This window comes from Mastigoproctus giganteus, chromosome 2 (genome assembly GCF_048544385.1).
Source record: "Mastigoproctus giganteus isolate SK-2022 chromosome 2, ASM4854438v1, whole genome shotgun sequence".
NCBI lineage: Eukaryota > Metazoa > Arthropoda > Arachnida > Uropygi > Thelyphonidae > Mastigoproctus > Mastigoproctus giganteus.
The window spans coordinates 122,572,034-122,589,662 of NC_143576.1; the positions used below are offsets into that span (position 1 = coordinate 122,572,034).

At 38.1% G+C, this 17,629-nt stretch overlaps 1 protein-coding gene across 1 annotated transcript in view; it reads right to left on the reverse strand.

Moving 5' to 3' along the window:
* LOC150089536 (G protein-signaling modulator 2-like) overlaps positions 1–17,629 on the reverse strand; it is a 240,318-nt gene that overhangs the window by 113,849 nt on the left and 108,840 nt on the right. The window lies entirely within an intron of this gene.

Consider the following 17,629-nt stretch of genomic DNA (forward strand, 5'->3'; position numbering starts at 1 on the left):
CACCACTTCAGATTATATTGCTTTGCACAAGAGACTTGTACAAGATGGCACAATTCGGCAGTAACAGTAACTGCAGAATAACATATCAACTGGGTGGAACTACATTCAGGGTAGTGGTAAATGAAAAGGACCTGGAGGTAATTGTGTAAGGCAATGGTCAGGCCACACCTTAAGTACTGCATACAGGTCTGGAGACCTCATTTTAGGAAACATGTAGAGCTGCTGGAATGAGTACAGAGAAGGGCAACGAGATTGGTGAGTGGAACAAAGGGTTTGTGTTACCAAGAAAAGGCTTAAGTTTTGCACAAATTGCAGCTTCTGGAGACCAGGCACCAGAAAGATGATCTAGTTGAGGTGTATAAGGCCTTGAAGGTTTCAGCAAGATCAGATTAATGCTAATGGGATTCTCCTTCTTGCTCAGATAACTCAACTGAGGGGACAAATTCAAATTGAGGAAAGACAATTGTAGAATAGTTGTGCAGAAATTTGCCTTTAGCCAACAGGTGGTTGATGGTTGGAACAAAACTTCCATCTGTTGTGATGGAGGTCAACAACTTAAATAAGTTCAAGGCAGAACTAGACAAACATTTGGAGGGAATGGATGGGTGAAATGGGAGGTTGTTTTTTTTTGGTTGATACTATATAAGCTTGTTTTCTTGCATCATATACCTCTACTAATGCTAAATTGTGATTTTTTTTTTTTTTTTTGGAAGGGGGGGAGCCCATCTTACAACTGTATGGAAATGGCATTATCAGTTGCTCATTATTATAGTTTTAAAATTTTTCCTCCTTCATGGTTTTTTTTTTTTTTTTTTTAATCACCACCCATTATGGGTACTGGTACCAATGCATGGGGGTGATTGGCTGTGTCAGGTTACTATTGTTATTACTATTGGTTGAGAAACTCTTACTATCCTACAGGTGTTCAGAATCACAGCATTCTGGAGCTCCATGTAAGTGTTCTCTGAGAGGCTTATTGCTTCTAAGTTCTTTGGCACCATGCCAGTGGTTGATAATGATCGGAATGGTCACTACTTGTTTCATATGCCCCATTTATTTGACTTCGTATCTTAGGTCTGTGTGCCTCCTGATTTTTTCCTTGTAGGTTTTCTGGAGTTGAGCATAGGCTGTCTATCAGGTATGTAGCCCTTTCCTTCTTGTCAATGAAGGTTACATCTGGTCTGTTGTGCAGGACTGTCTTGTCCATTATTATGGCACAGTCCCAGTATAGTTTGTAGGTAGGAGTCTAGTACAGCCTGGGGTTCATACTTGTAATATGGTACACTTTCTTTGATCAACTTTATTATTATTAAAAACTTATTCTCCTTCATGAGATTTTTCCACCCCCATGATGGGTACTGGCACCAAGAGCATGGGATGGTTGTTTGTGTCCAGTTACTATTATTATCGTTGATTAAGGAACTCTCTTGCTATGCTACAGGTGTTCGGGATCGTGGCTTTCTGGAGCTCCATGTAATAAGTGTTTTCTGGAAGGCCTATTGCTACTAGGTTCTTATGGAAGCTCACTGGCACCATGTCAATGGTTGACACAGTCATTAGGATGGTCACTACTTGTTCCATATGCCACATTTCTTTGACTTTGTCTTAGGTCCAGTACTTCCCGATTTTTTCCTCATATTTTCTGGAGGTTACTGGTGTTGGGCACCACTATATCGATCAGGTAGGTAGCCATTTCCTTCTTGTCAATGAGGGATATGTCTGGTCTGCTGTGCAGGATCATCTTGTCTGTTATTATGGCATGGTCCCAGTATGGTCTGAGTAGGTGGAGGGTGGTCTCTAGTCTCATACTTGTAATAAGGTAAACTTTCATTGATCAACTAGTATTTTTGTGCTGGCTTCTGATGTATTATTATTATTAGTGGCATATGATGCAAGGAAGCAGGTTTATAAACACATCACTCCCACATCACTTATCTACCCCTCCAATATTTTGTCTAGTATTGTATGCAGTTCACCTAGTAAATAGCTTAATTAAAAGTTAATGTCTTAGTTAGTTTCCACTGAAGAAGAGGGCAAAGTAGAATGTGGAATTTGTGATATATTCAAAATTTTAATGTAAATTATTAGTAAACTGATATTTTTCCAAAATGCAGGCAGCTAAGTCACTTCTTCATAGTTACAGATCTTGAATGAAAATTACTCTTCTTAACCATATTAGAGCCTGTAATGCAGAATTAGTCTTAATTAAAGATTAGCAAAGCAGGGATAAGGAGGTGATAATCCCTTTGTACAATGCATTGGTCAGGCAACATCTTGAGTACTGTACACAGTACTCAAGGTGTTGCCTGACCTTGGGGCAGGTCTGGCAGGACAAATACAGGTCTGGAGGCCTTTTAGGAAAGATCTAGAGTTGCTAGAGCAAATATAGAGAAGGTCAACAAGATTGGTGAGGGGAACAAAGGCTGAAGTCCTACAAATTGCAGCATCTGGAGACCAGGTACCGGCAAGGTGATCTGATCAAGGTGTATAGATTTTTATTTATACACCTTGAATTGTTTGAGCAGGCTCAATGCTGATGGGATTCTTCCTCTTGCTCAGATTACAAACTTGAGGAAAGACAGTTGTAGAACAGATGTATGGAAATTTGCCTTTAGGAAATAAATTCAAGGAAGAACTGGACAAACTTCTGGAGTGAATGGATGGGTGAAATGGAAAGTTTTTCATTGGGGGGGGGAGTGATACTGTATATGGTTGCTTTCTTACCTTTCTGCTGTCATTAGCAAGATTGTATTGATTTATAAATTTGTTGACAAGCATTCTTTTTGTTGTAATTTTGGTATTTGATAAGTTTTAACCCAGTTTGATTCTGCAATATTTATTTTTTTAAGTTTACATTTAAAAAATACTGACAATTTTTCCATTTCTGAATAATGGAAAAATTCGGTCAGTTCAATTTTCAAAAGATCATTATCTGAAGCTTTCATTTTAATAAAGGCATGGATAAATCTTTATAAGTCTTTATATTTCTGAAGTAAATTTTAAGTTGTGATTTTTAACAGTAAAAGAAAAAAAATCTTTCATCTGCATTGGTGGTACATCTTGCAAGTTTCACAAATACAGAAAGTGTTCTTTTTCTCTGGTGAAACTTAACTTTATTATTTTAAACTCACAAGCACCGAAAGGAACATTTAAGAAACAAACTTTCAATGCATCCATATTTATTTTCTGTTTAGAAAGAAAAAACATTAAATATGTACTAATTGGTTATAAACAAAACATGAAAATACTGTTGAATGTGGTAATGAGCTCTTTTGTGATAATATTAATACTTCATGTAAAGGGTTGGCTTTAATTCAGTGGCCACTGAAGAGTAGTCAAATTTGGCTCTTGAAAGTTTTTTTTGGCAAGTGTTATAACAAACTGAGTGTGCTTCTAAAATTTTGTATATACCAGAATATGCTTATGGGTGCATACTTTCAATGCACCCATATTTATTTTCTGTTTAGAAAGAAAAAACATTAAATATGTACTAATTGGTTATAAACAAAACATGAAAATACTGTTGAATGTGGTAATGAGCTCTTTTGTGATAATATTAATACTTCATGTAAAGGGTTAGCTTTAATTCAGTGGCCACTGAAGAGTAGTCAAATTTGGCTCTTGAAAGTTTTTTTTGGCAAGTGTTATAACAAACTGAGTGTGCTTCTAAAATTTTGTATACACCAGAATATGCTTAGTAAAGGTCATTTGCTAATCTTTAATACTGTCATGTGTGATTTACTGAAGTCAAGTTTAAGGCTGAACACAGATGAAACTTAATGTTTTGCACCTATAATATGTGCCCCCCCCTCCTTCTTGGTCATTTCAGAACAGTTACAGTAAATTAAATTTTTGATTGTAGTTTGAGTGGTTTCCAAAGAACTTGGTATATTTGAAATTGTTTGATGTAAATGGCTTATGCTCTCTTCTAGTGTTATTAATAATTTGTCTTTCAAAAGAAGAGGACAACAGAGAAACATTTTTTAAGTTGTTGTAAGTGGTACTGATTTAAGTTTGGCTAATCGAGAGAATCAAATGATAACCAGAGTGATAAGTGAGGAAACCAAATGATAATTGTGCAAACAAATGATAACCGGAGGATGTGTTACTGTTGTCAGTAACATCCTCCGGTTATCATTCATTTGCATACCACACAACTCAATAAGTATATATGCTACTACTACATAAACGTGTTTGTGTAGGGCAGTGACCACCTTATCCAGTGTGGGCTACTTTAAAAATAATGTCTCAGAAATAGACCTATCACAATTTTTTATAAACATCTCTATCTTAAATAAAAGATAGCTGGTTGTAGAATTATGTTTTTTATTATTAAAAATACACAGTTAGGTAGGGATATAACAATTTCAAATAAGCTAATAAATTAGCTTTTAAGTTTATTTGGCTATAAATATTTTATGAACAAAAAAGTACTTAATGTAATTTTAACAATATAATTTATTACAACAGTATTTGGCTTGCTTGAATGTAAAATGAAACCAACAACAAATAACTGCATTGCAATACTAATGGAAATGCAAGAACACCATGCCACAGCCAGCCTGATAAACATGCCCTTGGTCAATCACAGTAAATCATTTGTTATCCCCACACTTAAAATGTTAATAATAGCATTCTATTGTCAATATTCTGAATAATATTTAATATTAATATACAAAAGAAATTCTTCAAAAAGGCCTCTAAAGTTGGGGAAGTTCATGTTCACAATATTAAATTAATACACCAACCGTTTAAATTAACATAGTTTAATATTTACAAAAACAATGGATACTAAAAAATAATCTATTTACAATGACTGACTTACTATTCATTATGACAAAATACAATAAAATCAAAAAGTTAAAATACAATAAAATATAAATCTTAAGTGTTAAAACTGTGCAATTGTAGCTTTCAGGGGAGGCTGCCTCTTTTCTCAACAACACAGTACATTAAGCAACACATCCTTAAGTATCAGGTTCACAGCACACGTGGTTGACCAAGCGCATGAGCAGTGTATTCTCCATGTATACCAGAACCGGCTTGGGGGCGTGGTAGGCAGAAACGTTCATCTTTTGCGAGGATTACAGCCTCGAAAATGGGGTGAAGCCAAACACCCCTATCTCTATTCATAGTATTACTTTCAGATGAATCAATCCACAAGCTTTCAAGCCACTTGCTGTCCCAGAATTTATGCACCCAGTCAAGGATGACAGCATTCTCTGGAGAGACCCGGTGTTGTTTTTCCCAAAAATGCTCGGCAATAGCGGACTTGCTAAACTCTGTGGTTTGTATAGCCCTCATGTGTTCCCCCAGACGATCTTTGAGCTGCCGTCCTGTTTCCCCCCACATAACTCCCCACAATCCGGGCATTTGATCTTGTATATGACCCCACTGCTGAAATCCCTTGCAATGGGGTCCTTAACCTGTGACACTACTGTGTGCAACCTCCGACCCGGAAGCTGCACGCAGTGTGCCTGGTAAGAACGGAATATCCTTGCAATACGTTCTGAAAGGCACGAATAGTAGGGAATGTAAGCTGTGGTGACTGGAATGGACGGAATGCTATGACTAGGCTCCACACCCCTACTATATTTATCTAAGATCCTCTGGGGGGGTAACTGCATTTCATAAGGTCCGCTGAGATTTGTCCGATTTATTTTTCTCTCTCCTCAGGGACTGTGGGGAGAGTTATGTGGGGGAAACAGGACGGTGGCTCAAAGATCGTCTGGGGGAACACACGAGGGCTATACAGACCGCAGAGTTTAGCAAGTCCGCTATTGCCGAGCATTTTTGGGAAAAACAACACCGGGTCTCCCCAGAGAATGCTGTCATCCTTGACCGGGCGCATAAATTCTGGGACAGCAAATGGCTGGAGAGCTTGTGGATTGGTTCGTCTGAAAGTAATACTATGAATAGATATGGGGGTGTTCGGCTTCACCCCCTTTTTGAGGCTGTAATCCTCGCAAAAGATGAATGTTTCTTCCTACCACGCCCCCGAGCCGCTTCCGGTATACACTGCTCATGCACCTGGTAAACCACGTGTGCCGTGAACCCGATACTTAAGGATGTGTTGCTTAATGTACTGTATTGTTGAGAATGAGGCAGGCACCCCCAAAAAAGCTACAATTGCACAGTTTTTACGCTTTTAAGTTTTATATTTTATTGTATTTTAACTTCTCATTTTATTTTATTGTATTTTATCATAATGAATAGTAAGTCAGTCATTGTAAATAGATTTTATAGTATCCATTATTTTAGGAAATATAAAACTATGTTAATTTAAACGGTTGGTGTATTAATTTAATATTGTGAATACAAAACAAATTTTGTAATACTAATGAAACATGTTAATTTTTTGTAGATTATTCGGAGTTTCTTTTTTATGTATAGGTATAATTTTATTTTCTGTGGCCACAATTAATCATTTGCTTGTCCCATGGTACAATGTTAATGGTAGGTACTTGTCTTATCAATCTCTATGAAAAATAGTAGATTGCTGGTCACATTACTGACCCACCACCTATCCTGTGATATAGAATAAACAAAAGTGGACAAACTCTGCTGTTGTGTGTAGAAGAGGGGATAAATAATACCCAAATGAGGCAAAAATTATCTTGAAGAAAAGAAAAAATAAAGATGCTAAGCTAGTTGACTAAAGGAAAGAAGAGAAGCCAATATCATTATAGTCCAATGTATATGGAACTGCATTCTCCTCTCATCCCTCCACTGGATGTAGTGGTGGGGAGGGATAATACAGGTATACACATGATCATTCTGGATGTTTAGTATATTTGCCATGGTGAAGCAAGTTTCAGAAGACTACAGGCATATGTACAGTTTCATAATGAGATAAAAATAAATGCTACATTGTGTAGTGTTTTCACTCCATATCTTGGCCTGAGACTGACTAATGCTACCTCAAGTGAAAGTCTTTATGAAATTCCATCAAGCTATATCAAACACAGACCTTTTCAAATGAGCAACATGCAATTAATTTCCAACCCAATGTTCACTGCCAGACCTGCAAGCCAATCGCAGCTTCCAATGAGTCTAAGTGAGATACCCACGCTAATTTACACAGGCAGAAAAACCTACAAAGAAAAATACAGAGAAACACATTACGTATTATACAAAATGAAAAGTCCTATTTCAATAACAGCACCTCTATCAATAAGATCATTTACTATGCTGATGATGATGCAAACACCATAAAATGGAATAATATCCTGTTGTGCAGAGTTGGTTTTGTTTCCATCTAGACATGAATTTTTTGTTGATATTTGTGTTTTCCATTTATGTACCATATATATATATATATATATATATATATATATATATATTTTTTTTTTTTTTTTTACCTTAAATTCAGTAGAAAGAATGAACTGATTTTTTATATTCTGCTCAAAGAAATTCAAAGGGCGAAACAGGAGCAAAGTCACATCAGATACAGCACATATTAAAGCAACAAACTAACAGATCTACAACAGAAAACAAGGAGGCCAGATGAAAGTAGTGGCCAGAATAAGGCTATAATCAAGCCACAAGAAAAGAGAAATGCATGTCAAATTGATTATTTGTTTTTAAATGTTATAGAACAATTTTTTTTGTTAAAATGTTACTGTAAAACTGATGCCGTTGCCAATAAAAAATATTTTCTGTGCTTATTCAGATTTCTGCACTAATTTGCTACTGCTGATGTCTAATATTTCTTATTATTTCAGGTTATTAGTAATTATATACTTATCTCTGAAAGTTATTGCTTGGAAATATCAAGTAACGCTTTCTGAAAATACAAATTATTTTTCAAATAAAAAAAAAAAAAATTTTTATTCCTATATGGTAGTTAAAATATGACAGCAAAAGCACACATTATGTGTGCTTTTGCTGTCTTATAATAACAACTGCTGAATGCCATGTCGACCAATATCGGTATGATGAGGCTAATCAAACTGTTGAAGTTTGGAAAGCAACACATGCTCAAAATGTGTACTCCTAGGTACTGTAATATACATTAGAACAGCAAGGGATTTTAACAGAGGGACAAGCCTTTTTTTACCTCCTCTCATGCATGTGTTTTGTTTAGTGCTAAAGAAACAGTCATTTTAGTTGTTTGTTCGAGGATTCCTTAGGCCACACTTATTAAAGCAATTTCAATACCCCCTCCCCAACACGCACAAAACAGAGTAACAATTCTGTTGAGTTAAACTGCAAACAAAAGATATCATGCAATTTTTTTTCTTTTTAATTCAAGAGATAGGGATTACTCTGGCAACCAATCCCTTCCATCATGCAGTAATTGGTGTCTTTTGAGGGCATCGTGGAGAGATCCAATATTCTTTACCTTTCAAGGGTATAACTGTCAAATGGTGTTCATAGGCCAGCAACTAGATAGTCCACTGGAACAAACCTATTGATAACTTCTGTAGAAAGCATCTAGATCATATAGTGTATAATCTCACTACCTCTACTCTGTAAGCTAGTGAGTGGAAAGAGTCTGGTTAGTGTGTATTCTAGAGGCATTGTCAAGGTCCAGTTACCATCTAGGAGCTAGGTATATTCTTGTTGTGTGTACACCACATCCAAAAATTTAATTAGTTAATACATGTTCCCTTTCCCACTCCACTTTATCTACTGAATGCATCATGAATAGCCAAACTATTATGACAAACTTATTGACAGAAAGATCTAAATCTCACAAAAACTTCCTCATTCATTTCACAGATATATAGTCTCAATTCTAATCTAAACAATGTCCCCAATTCCACCTAAAATCTGCTAAGCCCTGCTTACTTTGTCTGACAGTCTCAATTATTGGTTGCCTCAACCATTACTTATCTCAGTTGCCCTACAATTCTTTTTGCTTCAATGGTGGTACTGTGAATATCTTAAGATCTTTCTCACCCCATTCTGTAAAATTTATCTGTTGCCTCTACTGTTCTCCCAACTCCACTAATCACTGTGAACTCTAACTGCCTTTCTTTGAAACTTAACTTTCCTAACATAGAGGTAATTTCCCTTGGCAATTTTAATGTTCAGAACTCTAGCTGGCTTCAGTTTTTTAGTTGCACTGACCCAGCTAGTTGAGATGCAAAGGCATTTGGGATTACAAATAACTTCACCAACTTTGTTCATTTACCTACCAGAATAACAGACAATTCTAAGCACACAAATAACACTGTTCACTTCTCACCAACTCTTCCAAATACACAGTCAATGTTACTGTGTCCCCTAGGCACCTCAGATCACAATTTAATGTCTCTTCTCCAATGGACCTTCTCTCTCATTTCAGAAGAACAGAAATCATGCCAGTTGGATTGTGTTTTAAATCTTCTGACTGCAATGTTTGCTCAGATTGTGTCAGAAAAATTATTACTGTAGGGATGAAATCCTTTATTCTGCATTCATCCTAAAACCTTGTACTTTATCTAAACCTTGGTTTTTCTAATAAACGAGCTAAGATTGTCATAGATTAGAATACAGCATATCACAACTGGTTCATATACACATCTACAGCTTCATTTTTCAGTAGGAGGCATTGGGGTTGCATGTGTTGGGTGTGACAACAACCTTGGTAAACCATTCCCTGTCACATCCAACACATGCCACCCAATGCCTCCTGGGTCTTCTGACATAACAACATTAGAAAAATTTCGGACAATCTTACTGCAGTGAAATTTATAACAGTAAAAATTCCCCTTTCATTCATTTTAATATTCCTTCTCAGAGCAATAAAAACCTTAATCAGATATCCTCTAAGGTGGCTAGTTGCCAAGCTCTGTAGTCCACATAATCTGAGCCCTTCCACGTAGAGTGACCCATTTGCTGATCACACCATGTGCCTTGTCTGTCTTTGGACCGTATCAAGAAACTCAGTGCCTTTTTTTTTTTTTTTTTGGTTAGGTGTCCATACGAAAGGACACGGTATTAAAATTCAGTCTTACAATTACCTAATAAGATGGGACTATGACTTCCCCATCTCTACAGGATATTATTCAATAAATCAGTGACAGGCCACCATGGACTTTCTGGCTAACTGTCTACACCACTCAGAAAACTTCATATCTGCCCATATCGTAACTCCCAGATTCCTCTCTTCCTCTACTATTTTTAATTCAGTCCCACCAAGAGTATAATTCATTTTGCAGTTGCTATTTCCAAGTGAAAGACCTTGAATTTTGCTGCATAAAAAAAAAAAAAAAAAATAGTTGCACTTTTCTGACCATTCTTGAAGCTTGTTCAAGTTATCGTGAAGGGGTGCTGCTTGGCACTGAACATTAACAACTCTCCCAATGTTTACATCATCTGCAAAATTTTGAAGTCATGCCCCTTATCCCTTCATTGATGTCACTTATGAAAATCAAAAACAACAGGAGAGATTGTTTCTACAGGAATGGGATACACTTAAATAGAAAGGGTGCAAGAATATTTGCTGATGCTATCAAGGCAGTGTTAGATGGGTCGGAAAACTGCTACTTGGGAGGATTCACAGATTAATAGATTAACAGTAGCAGCAAGAATCAGTGACAGTGACTCTTGCACTGCTTCCATTGAAATGAGCAGCAGCCTGGAAAGCAAGGGGCTGGAGATTTCCAGGACAGATGGGAGTTATCATGAAATAAGTAAATACATGGGCTGTGTTAGAATAACTAAGAGTAAGAACAGAGGCAAATATACATGCACGTACACCAATGCTAAGAGTATAACAAAAAAATTTGATGAATTTGAGATGCTGGTGAAGACACTGAAGCAGATATTGTTGGGCTATCAGTGACGTGGTGTCACACACACATATAAGGAATGCAGAATAGAAATTTGGGGAGTACAATGTGTGCAAAACAAATTGACAAGATAGAAAGGGAGGAGGGATAATGCTGTTAGTTAAGAAAAACAAAATCCAAGGAAGTGTATCCAGCTGACATGGGTGGACAGTGCAATGTTGAGTCGGTTTGGTGTGACATAAACACTGGGAAAGCAAAATTGAGAATAGGAATGTCTTACAGGCCTAATGACTCCGATGAGTACAATGAACAACTATACAGAAAAATAGTGGGCCAGTAAATCAGATTGTCTTATAATGGGGGATTTTAACTTGCCAGATACTGAATGGACCTTGTGGGTTGGTCACTCGCACACTAGCAAGGCTTTTGTGGACTTATTGGATAATTGTTTTCTACAGCAGCATGTTCAAGAGGCAACTAGAGGGATTAATGATCTCGATCTGATTATCAGCAGTGATTCTTCCTACATTAAGAATCTGCAGATAATGGAACCACTAGGTGGCAGTGACCACAGTGCGGTGATGTGGGATTTACTTAAAGATGTAACTACCATTAGGGGTAAAGGGAAGGGAAGGGTTTTGGCTTTCATAAAGGCAACTACAGTGGTCTCAGACAGTTTTTAAATTCTATACAGTGGGACCAACTGATGATGTGACCGACAGCAAATTCTAAATGGGACGCATTCAAGGAAGTAATCTTGGGAACTACTAGGCTTTTTGTCCCAACTAAGAAATACTGTTCAAGGTTTAGGCCTAAATGGATGGCAGATGAACTAATGAGACTTGTGGCAGAGAAGAAAAATGCATGGGATGCATATAAATTATCAGGTGACACAGAAGACTATGGTAGATATAAGCTAGCCTGTAATCAAGTCACAAGGGTAGTTAGGTAAGCAAAGGCAGATTATGAGAAATCTTTGGCAAAGGATGCAAAGAAAAACAGCCAGGACTTCTTTACTTATGTAAACTCTAGAAGGAAGGGGATGAATCAGATTGGTCCACTTAATATCGGCAGTTCAATTGTTGGTGAACCTGCTGAGGTAGCTGACAAACTGAATGAGAATTTTGCATCTACATTCACACATGAGCAATGTCTATAGAAAAGTGGAGGCCAGAAGCTTATCAAACTTTAGCAGGGAGTTAAATGATTTTGTAATAACTGAGAGCAAAGTGGGGAGAGAAATTGTTGAAATTGAACATAAAAGGCACCTGAGGTGGATGAGATCTATTCAGTTATATTAAACAAGCAGCAAAGGAAGTAAGCAAACACAACCATAATTACGAAATCTTCTTTGGACTCAGGGGAGGTCCCCATGGACTGGAGATGTGCAAATGTGTCCCCAATTCATAAAAGGGATCAAAGGGCGACACGAGTAATTACAGACCTATTAGTTTAACTTCTGTTCCAGCAAAAATAATGGTGTCACTGGTTAAAGAAACACTGCAACATCATGTAGACAAGACTGCAGTTATAGTTCAGACACAGCATGAATTTGTCAAGGGTAAGTCTTGCAAAAAAAAAAAAAGTAAAGTGCAGCCATTATCAACCCACTGCAGGATGGAAGCCTCCTCAACAATTCATGCTGAGGGAAATGGACCATAATCTGCCACGCTGGTCCAGTGCGGGTTGGCAGATCAACCGTATTCAGCAGATAGGGGCTTGAACTCCAGTCTACTCAAAGAGCGTGTGCTACTGCACTCCCACTCCTGCCCACTTGGCTACGGAGGCCTGGAAGACTACTGTACAAATAAGAGTTGTATCAAATTAAGGCAAGTTGCTGCAATGGATAAAATGATGGTTAAGTGGGAGAAGACAGAGTGGTAATCAATGGGCATTGCTCTTCATGGACTAATGTTATAAGTTCAAGGCAGAACTAGACAAGCACTTGGAGGAATGGATGGGTGAAATGGGAAGGGGTTTTTTTTTTTTTTTTTGGCTGATGTTATATAAACTTGATTTCTTGCATCATATGCCTCTAGTAATGCTAATGCTAACATTGATCCTCGGTTTACCCCACTTCTGATGACATTACACAAATCTAAAGAATATCCATTGATCACAACCCTCTGCCTTTTGCACTGCAGTCACATTGCAATCCATCTTAGAATCTTTCCAGTAATTCCAACATGTTCTAGCTTATACAGTAACATCTCATGAAGGACCGAGACAAATGCCTTACTAAAATCCAAACTATGTCGAAATTGTTTCCTACATCCAGCTCATGAGTAAATGTGTCAATTTAGCTTACAAGTTTAGTTAAACATGATTTTCCCTTAACGAAACCATGCCATGCTGTCTGTGTGTGTGTGTGTGTGTGTGTGTGTGTGTGTGTGTGTGTGTGTGTGTGTGTGTGTGTGTGTGTGTGTGTGTGTGTGTGTTTCATAATGCCATTTCTTTCTAAATGTCCTTGGATTGCACTGTTAATGACTGCCTTTAAGACTTTCCCTACCATTGAAGTCAGACTAACCATCTGTCATAGTGGAGGTAGTTACCAACTTCACTCTGAGAACCACCTTTATGTTTTTTTTTTTTTTTTTATGAGAACCCCAAACACGAGAGGTATTATAACCTATAGTACTTAGTACCGTGCTTGGGTTGGAGATTGAGAAGACGAAAGAAGATATTTGTTGACATTGGACTTGAACTTCTGTAGATTGTAATTTTCAGGAAATACGTATGAAGGAAGGTTGTTCCAGAAAACGGCAGTTGAATGAATAAATGAGGAAGATGAAAAGTTGGTTCTGTGGGTTTGAAGTTGGACAGTAAATGGATGTTGGCTGGTGGCGGCACGTGTTCGGACTGTTTTGAAAGAGAGAGCGGGAATTATAGAAGCCAATTCAGAAGAACAGTGCCCATGGAAGTATCTGTAGAAGAGGCAAGCAGCAGAAACAGTGCGTCTATGAGACAGTGAGTGGAGAGACTCTGTTAGAGATGAATCATTAATTAACCTAACTGCCCTCTTCTGAATGGAATCAAGAAGCCTGAGAGAGGTTTTGGGGGCACCACCCCAGATGTGGGAACAATATTCCATGGCAGGGCGGATTTGCGATTTATACAGAGTGAGCAGCTGTTTGGGAGAAAAGTAACGCCGAGAGCGAAAGAGAAAACCAAGTTTTTTAGATGCAGAGGAAGCAATATTTGTAATGTGCTTGTGCCAAGAGAGATTAGAAGTCAGGGTAATCCCCAAAAGAGATATATCATTTTGCCTAGAAATCGGAGTGTCACTAAAGATAAGCATAGGAGCAGAAGAATCCTTTTTGCGAGATATAAGACAAGATTGAGTTTTAGAAGGGTTGAAATCAACTAAGTTGTCTTTGCCCCACTGGAGAATTACCTGAAGATCGGCATTTAAGGAATTGGTAGCAGATTTTCGAGAACTTGAAGCTGATTTAGCTGGACAAGGTTTCTCAAAATGGAAAGTTGAATGCAATGTGCTATCATCGGCAAAACTATGGATAGGATTTCCAGTCAATGGAAGAAGGTCATTGATATACCAGAGGAAAAGAGTGGGGGAACGAACTGAACCTTGGGGGACACCGGCATTAGTGGAGAAGTTAGAAGACAGAGAGCCATCTACCATCACCCTCAGTGAGCGATCAGAGAGAAAACTGGATAACCAATTACTAAAAACAGTTGGCAAACCATAAGATGGAAGCTTGTTTAGAAGACCTTTATGCCAAACACGATGAAAAGCCTTTGAGATGTCAAGAGCAACTACTTGTGTTTCACCGAACCTTTCCATTGAATTAGTCCATAAATGGGTAACATAAGCCAGAATATCACCAGTGGATCGACACTGACGGAATCCATACTGGCGATCGTTGATCAGACGGAAGGTTTCTAGGTAGTTTAAGAGTTGGCGGTTAATTGATTTCTCCATTACTTTAGAAAGAGTAGAAGTAATTGCAATGGGACGATAATTGGATGGGAGGGATTTGTCACCCTTTTTAGGAACTGGCTGGATATGAGCAAATTTCCAAGCAGAAGGAAAAACACCTTTGGAATAAGAAAGTGAAAAAAGGCGGCAAAGAATAGGAGTAAGTTCAGGAGCACAGGTTTTGAGAACAAGTGGAGAAATACCATCAGGACCTGGAGCTTTCTTAGCATCAAGATTCATCAAAATCCTTCTGATATCCTTTTGACGGAAGACCACAGAAGGCATTGAATGGAGCGTGTTAGGAATGGTGGGAGGTGTTTTACCAAGATCATTAATACATGAGCTCGAAGAAAAATGGGATGCTAGCAGGTCAGCTTTATCCTTGGCTGAAGTGACAACAGAACCATCTGGTTTGGACAAAGGTGGGAGCAGAGATGGGCAAAAGTTGCGGCCAATAGCTTTGGCAAGAGACCAGAATGCTCGGCTACCATTAGGGCAAGAAGCAAGTTTTCTACTCTTAGCCTGTTCAAACTCTAGTTTGGACTGATTAATAACTGCTTTACAATTGTTGCGAGCTTTGGTGTAGGCAGAAAATGAAATTGAAGAATTAGAAACAAGCCAATTACGATATGCAACGTTCTTCTCTTGGACAGCCTTAGCACATTTATTGGAAAACCAAGGTTTAGATAAAGGACGAGATTTTAAAGTGGAGTGTGGGATAAAGGATTCCATTCCTGCAAGAATAATTTCACTGACATGATCTGAGCAAACGTTGACATCAGAAGTTTTGAAACAGTAATCAGACCAAGGAAAAGAAGAAAAGAAGTCTCGTAGGTCATCCCATTTTGCATTCTTGTAATGCCAAACAATACGAGGTTGGGAATAGCCATGAGATAAAGGTTCCATTGGAGAAGAGGCAATCACCAAGTTGTGATCTGAAGTGCCTAAAGGACCTCTCACTTCAACCTTGTACTTAGAAGGGTTGTTTGTGAGAAAAAGATCAAGCGTATTGGCTGTATGATTAGGATTGTCCGGTATTCTTGTAGGTAAATGAACAATCTGTGCTAGGTCATTAGTAATTGCAAAAGCCTCAGCATCTCGACCTGCTGGGTCGGTGTGACTAGAAAACGGAAGCCAGCTGGAGTTGTGAACGTTAAAATCACCAAGGAAAATTACCTCACTGTTAGGAAAGTTGGACTGGAGAAAGTCAAGTTGCAAAGAGAGGAAGTCAAAGAGCTCCAAGTGATTAGTGGAGTTGGGAGAACGGTAGAGACAACAGATGAATTTTACACAATGAGGTAGAGAGATTTTAAGCCAGAGAAGATCAAAGAGAGGAGATTCCAAATTGCCAAGTTTCTGACAGGGAATATCAGAACGGACATATGCACAAGTACCACCTTTGAGGCAAAAGGAATCGTACAGCGAATAATTTGGACATCTGAGATGAGCAGTAGTTGAATCAACTGATAACTGAGATTCAGTCAGAAAAAGTACATGGGGTTTGGAAGACTGCAAGTGGAAATGGACATCGTTGAGATTAGAATTGAGACCACGTATATTTGTGAAATGAATTAGGAAGTCCTTGGGAGGTTTAGATCTTTTCGCAGATAAGCTTGCTCTATTATTTTGACAATTCATGGTGTATTCAATAGTAAGAAAAAGTGGGTGGGACATGCTGTATGAAGTAATGAAATTTTTGGATATGGCGTACATGTGGTAAGAATATACCCAGATCCTTGACATAATGTGGCCTCGACAATGCTCCCCGCATACACACTACTCGGACTCCCTCCAGTCACTATCTGGCAGAGTAGAGGTAGCAAGATTATACACTAGCTGATCCGGAAGCTTCCTAGAGAGTTACCAATAGGTTCAGTCCGGTGTACTAACTAGCGGCCGGCCTGCGAACACCGTTATGTAATGGCAATATGTTGGAACTTCTCCAATCCAAAGGGATTTTTCTTTCCTAAGTCCAATGATATCCTCATAATTAACCTGATTGGTTCAAAACTGAGTATGAGAAAGCTAGTGCTTTCTCATACTCAGTTTTGGACTCCCTAACCTTATTTGTGGCACCATTACAGATCAACTTGTAAATGTTATAGGCTTCAGTACTTCTTTTCACTCTAACTTTCCCATGCTATCTCTTTCTACTCTATTTGACCGGCCCACAATCATCCATTTCAGCATCCTTCTACTGCAATATTTTTTAATGGTATATATGCATTCGTGGCTTCTGCGATTTCTGCTTTAAAGGTATTGGATAATCCAAATGTATTCGCCTCACTCCACAATCCACCCAATTAATAGATGCCACCATCATCATCAGCCATTTTCAATCCACTACAGGATGAAGGCCTCTCCAGCAACTTTCCAGTTCCTTCTGTTTTGAGCACTGGCCATCTATTTACTACCCACAAACTGATGAATTTCATCTATCCATCTCCGCCTTTGTCTTCCAGGTTTTCTTCTAGCTCCTCTTGGATACCATTCTGTTATTTTCTTAGTCCATCTGTCATCATGTCTTCGAGCTATGTGTCCTGCCCAAGACCATTTTAGTTCTTTAGTTTTGATAAGAATGTCCTTTACTTGAGTTTGTTGCCTAATCCATGTGTTTCTCTTCTTATCTAACAGTCTGATTCCCAATATGATTCGTTCCATTCTTCGCTGTGTAGTTCTCAGCTTCTCTTCCATTCTTTTGGTGAGTGGCCAAGTTTCACTTCCATAAGTCATGGTGGGGAGTATACATTGGTTCATTATTTTACGTTTCAGACAAACTGGGATATTGCTCTTCAGTATGTGACTATATTTCCTGAATGCTATCCATCCAAAATTTATTCTTCTCTTGACTTCCAGCCATTTATCATTATTACAGCTAATAACTTGTCCCAGATAAGTATATGACTCCACCTTTTCAATTACTGCTCCTTCAATCATTATTTCCCTTTCTGTGGCATACTTGTTCATCATT